General features: G+C 57.9%; 2 non-coding genes and 1 pseudogene across 2 annotated transcripts; all 3 read right to left on the bottom strand.

Annotated features, from left to right (window-relative positions):
* LOC126323154 (large subunit ribosomal RNA) overlaps window positions 1-1,164 on the bottom strand; it is a 3,013-nt pseudogene extending 1,849 nt beyond the window's left edge.
* Window positions 1,165-1,352: 188 nt separating this feature from the next.
* On the bottom strand, window positions 1,353-1,507 carry LOC126323156 (5.8S ribosomal RNA). The gene has a single exon (XR_007559350.1). It is a non-coding gene; the product is annotated as a 5.8S ribosomal RNA (ribosomal RNA).
* Window positions 1,508-1,869: 362 nt separating this feature from the next.
* Window positions 1,870-3,762, bottom strand: LOC126323147 (small subunit ribosomal RNA). The gene has a single exon (XR_007559344.1). It is a non-coding gene; the product is annotated as a small subunit ribosomal RNA (ribosomal RNA).
* Window positions 3,763-5,403: the final 1,641 nt, after the last annotated feature.

The following is a 5,403-nucleotide window of genomic DNA, read 5'->3' as shown; positions in this document are numbered from 1 at the left end:
TCCTGGCCAGGCATAGTTCACCATCTTTCGGGTCCCAACGTGTACGCTCTAGGTGCGCCTCACCTCGCAATGAGGACGAGACGCCCCGGGAGTGCGGAGGCCGCCGCCCCGTGAAGGGCGGGGAAGCCCCATCCTCCCTCGGCCCGCGCAAGGCGAGACCTTCACTTTCATTACGCCTTTAGGTTTCGTACAGCCCAATGACTCGCGCACATGTTAGACTCCTTGGTCCGTGTTTCAAGACGGGTCGTGAAATTGTCCAAAGCTGAAGCGCCGCTGACGGGAGCGATTATTCCGCCCGAGAGCATCCCGAGCCAACAGCGGCGCGGGTCCGGGGCCGGGCCAGGTAGGTCCGTCATCCGGGAAGAACCGCGCGCGCTTGCCGGGAGCCCGAGCGCCCAAAGGGGCGAATCGACTCCTCCAGATATACCGCCGAGCAGCCAGCCAGGACACCGGGGCTCTGCCCAACAGACGCGAACCGAGGCCCGCGGAAGGACAGGCTGCGCACCCGGGCCGTAGGCCGGCACCCAGCGGGTCGCGACGTCCTACTAGGGGAGAAGTGCGGCCCACCGCACACCGGAACGGCCCCACCCCGCGGCGAGTGGAAAGGCAACCGGACACGACCCCGCCGCGGATTGCTCCGCGCGGGCGGCCGGCCCCATCTGCCGAGGGCGGGGGCCAGTGGCCGGATGGGCGTGAATCTCACCCGTTCGACCTTTCGGACTTCTCACGTTTACCCCAGAACGGTTTCACGTACTTTTGAACTCTCTCTTCAAAGTTCTTTTCAACTTTCCCTCACGGTACTTGTTCGCTATCGGTCTCGTGGTCATATTTAGTCTCAGATGGAGTTTACCACCCACTTGGAGCTGCACTCTCAAGCAACCCGACTCGAAGGAGAGGTCCCGCCGACGCTCGCACCGGCCGCTACGGGCCTGGCACCCTCTACGGGCCGTGGCCTCATTCAAGTTGGACTTGGGCTCGGCGCGAGGCGTCGGGGTAGTGGACCCTCCCAAACACCACATGCCACGACAGGCGGCAGCCTGCGGGGTTCGGTGCTGGACTCTTCCCTGTTCGCTCGCCGCTACTGGGGGAATCCTTGTTAGTTTCTTTTCCTCCGCTTAGTAATATGCTTAAATTCAGCGGGTAGTCTCGCCTGCTCTGAGGTCGTTGTACGAGGTGTCGCACGCCACACCGCCAGCCGGCTGTGCACGCTACCGAGAAAGTACCGGTATGCGAACCGCCAGGCGACGGGCGCGCATCGCACGTTTAAGGAGACGCGGCCGGCCACACAGGCGACCACGACACTCCCACGTCTCCGAAGCGGGACAAACGCCGCGCGCTTCAGTATACGTAGCCGACCCTCAGCCAGACGTGGCCCGGGAACGGAATCCATGGACCGCAATGTGCGTTCGAAACGTCGATGTTCATGTGTCCTGCAGTTCACATGTCGACGCGCAATTTGCTGCGTTCTTCATCGACCCACGAGCCGAGTGATCCACCGTCCTGGGTGATCTTTTCCTTTTCAGTCTCCCACTGTCTCTTTCAAGACAGTAGCATTTGCGGGACTGAGGCGTCTGACGGCCCCTGTTCCACTATTTTTTTTGTGTCCAACGGCCTCACAGCCGATGGGCGTCGTACGGCTCCACACCGGAGCGGACAGGCACTCGGGCGAACGTCATTCAAAACCGGCGCCAGGCGCCAGGTACCGCAGGCCAGCCGCTCCAGAGCTTCAGCGCTCGTACCACACAACAACAACACTTCCGCTAGTTTTGAGAGGCACGCGTGGTTCCGCACGCGGCGCACGGCCACTGCCGTACAGGTAGCGTGTTGCGCGACACGACACGCACATCGAAAGACATGCAGTCTAGTCGGTAATGATCCTTCCGCAGGTTCACCTACGGAAACCTTGTTACGACTTTTACTTCCTCTAAATGATCAAGTTTGGTCATCTTTCCGGTAGCATCGGCAACGACAGAGTCGATGCCGCGTACCAGTCCGAAGACCTCACTAAATCATTCAATCGGTAGTAGCGACGGGCGGTGTGTACAAAGGGCAGGGACGTAATCAACGCGAGCTTATGACTCGCGCTTACTGGGAATTCCTCGTTCATGGGGAACAATTGCAAGCCCCAATCCCTAGCACGAAGGAGGTTCAGCGGGTTACCCCGACCTTTCGGCCTAGGAAGACACGCTGATTCCTTCAGTGTAGCGCGCGTGCGGCCCAGAACATCTAAGGGCATCACAGACCTGTTATTGCTCAATCTCGTGCGGCTAGAAGCCGCCTGTCCCTCTAAGAAGAAAAGTAATCGCTGACAGCACGAAGGATGTCACGCGACTAGTTAGCAGGCTAGAGTCTCGTTCGTTATCGGAATTAACCAGACAAATCGCTCCACCAACTAAGAACGGCCATGCACCACCACCCACCGAATCAAGAAAGAGCTATCAATCTGTCAATCCTTCCGGTGTCCGGGCCTGGTGAGGTTTCCCGTGTTGAGTCAAATTAAGCCGCAGGCTCCACTCCTGGTGGTGCCCTTCCGTCAATTCCTTTAAGTTTCAGCTTTGCAACCATACTTCCCCCGGAACCCAAAAGCTTTGGTTTCCCGGAGGCTGCCCGCCGAGTCATCGGAGGAACTGCGGCGGATCGCTGGCTGGCATCGTTTATGGTTAGAACTAGGGCGGTATCTGATCGCCTTCGAACCTCTAACTTTCGTTCTTGATTAATGAAAACATACTTGGCAAATGCTTTCGCTTCTGTTCGTCTTGCGACGATCCAAGAATTTCACCTCTAACGTCGCAATACGAATGCCCCCGCCTGTCCCTATTAATCATTACCTCGGGTTCCGAAAACCAACAAAATAGAACCGAGGTCCTATTCCATTATTCCATGCACACAGTATTCAGGCGGGCTTGCCTGCTTTAAGCACTCTAATTTGTTCAAAGTAAACGTGCCGGCCCACCGAGACACTCAACAAAGAGCACCCTGGTAGGATTTAAACGGGGTCCGCCTCGGGACGCGAAAGCACCCCTTCGGCTCGCCCCACCGGCAGGACGTCCCACGATACATGCCAGTTAAACACCGACGGGCGGTGAACCAACAGCGTGGGACACAAATCCAACTACGAGCTTTTTAACCGCAACAACTTTAATATACGCTATTGGAGCTGGAATTACCGCGGCTGCTGGCACCAGACTTGCCCTCCAATAGATACTCGTTAAAGGATTTAAAGTGTACTCATTCCGATTACGGGGCCTCGGATGAGTCCCGTATCGTTATTTTTCGTCACTACCTCCCCGTGCCGGGAGTGGGTAATTTGCGCGCCTGCTGCCTTCCTTGGATGTGGTAGCCGTTTCTCAGGCTCCCTCTCCGGAATCGAACCCTGATTCCCCGTTACCCGTTACAACCATGGTAGGCGCAGAACCTACCATCGACAGTTGATAAGGCAGACATTTGAAAGATGCGTCGCCGGTACGAGGACCGTGCGATCAGCCCAAAGTTATTCAGAGTCACCAAGGCAAACGGACCAGACAAGCCAATCCGATTGGTTTTGATCTAATAAAAGCGTCCCTTCCATCTCTGGTCGGGACTCTGTTTGCATGTATTAGCTCTAGAATTACCACAGTTATCCAAGTAACGTGGGTACGATCTAAGGAACCATAACTGATTTAATGAGCCATTCGCGGTTTCACCTTAATGCGGCTTGTACTGAGACATGCATGGCTTAATCTTTGAGACAAGCATATGACTACTGGCAGGATCAACCAGGGAGCTGCGTCAACTAGAGCTGAGCAGCCGGCCGCCCGGGAGTGTGTCCCGGGGGCCCGCGCGAACACGCAAGCGTCCGCTCAATTATTCTGCAAACAGGAGGAGGCCGAGCTCCCCTGCACGATACACCTCGAAACCCTCTCAGGTCCCGGCGGCGCGCAGCGCCGTCCTAGGTACTTGGTCGGTTTCGAGAGAGGCGCAATCGCCCGGAGTTAGGCGAGTAGACGGTTTTAGTGCGAACACCCTTGCTCCCAACTGAGCTTGCCGCTGCCGACAGAGGCCCGGGAGCGTGCTGTCGTGGCATTGCCGGCGGGAGACAACACGCGCCACCTATGGTGACCGGCAGCTCCAACGCCAGCGCCACACAAGGGCAAAGCCCCACTTGGGTGCAGAAGCGAACTCTCCCAGCACAGCGCACGCGCCAACACGTCCGCACAACTGCGATACAAACCACCTGCGAGAACCGCTGGGGCGACCGAGCAGCAGACGGCGTCGCGGCGCCGAGTGCCAGGCGGCGGCGCATCCTCAACGCACACAGTCCTCAATCAGACCAGCACACTGCAGATGTCCACCGCGCTTCGCACCGGGCTCGGCTGAACCAACTTTGGCCGCCAGGCGCCGCGTGCAGGGTGCGCCGCAGCGTAGCTGCGCCGCCTGCCGGGCCCGTCGGCTGGCGCTCCTGCCACTCGGCGCCCCCCACCAACCGCCTGTTGCGCGTGCGCCCACGCAGCGCGCGGCCAACACGCCGGGCGGCCCCCCTTCACCGGCCGGGAACAGTCCCACCAAGCCACCGCCGCGTATCGCTTCATACCCACATGGGCCTAGTCACGCGTGTGGATGTGGCGGGTACCGCTGAAACAACCGGTTAATAGCTGTACCGATCGTCGCCATCACAGATTCACCTCCAGCGTGAACAACCGCTCAACAACGGATTTCCAGTTCATTTGCGTATCTTGGGCAGTAAACGTAGATGTCCACCTACATTTGCGAATTCAACAATTCTTGCATGCCAGGATGTCATGTGTCACGACACGCTACATCAGACCACATACACACTGCGACATGTGCAGAAGAGAACACGTGGAAGGTGGCCCGCGCACGTATGCGATGTACCTTCCGCGATCCACTGTCAACCGGCATCTGCGGCATGTCCCAGATATGGAACGCGGTCCACCAGGGTAGCACTTTGTGTGAGGCAATACGACAAAGTCGGAATACACGCGTCACTACATCAGACGGCTCACGCTGACCTGACCTGACCTGACTCACCGCACCACCACCCCCAGCGACCCAGGGTGACATACAATGCGTTCGTAAGTTCCTCCCACACGCCTCTACGGCGTACCACAGTGCAACCTAGCTGTTATTGGGAGACGAGACAAGTAGCATCAAGCACAACATATGGAAATTGAGATTCGACACCGTTGGGCACAGCCAGCGTACGGTCACACGTATCACACTACTTCACTCTGTACGTAACGACCGATGATCGGTACAGCGTGTGGGTTACGCGTACGACATCAGCGGACAATGGACACAGACCATACCACGACGTACACTGAGGGCGTCGACATCTGAATGCAACTGAACAGCTGCGAGGCTCATTTAACACTCAAACGCCAGACCGACCAGCTTGAGAGGACA

The sequence above is a fragment of the Schistocerca gregaria genome, unplaced genomic scaffold, assembly GCF_023897955.1.
Source record: "Schistocerca gregaria isolate iqSchGreg1 unplaced genomic scaffold, iqSchGreg1.2 ptg000851l, whole genome shotgun sequence".
NCBI classification, from domain to species: Eukaryota; Metazoa; Arthropoda; class Insecta; order Orthoptera; family Acrididae; genus Schistocerca; species Schistocerca gregaria.
This window is presented reverse-complemented; position numbering and strand designations above follow the sequence as displayed.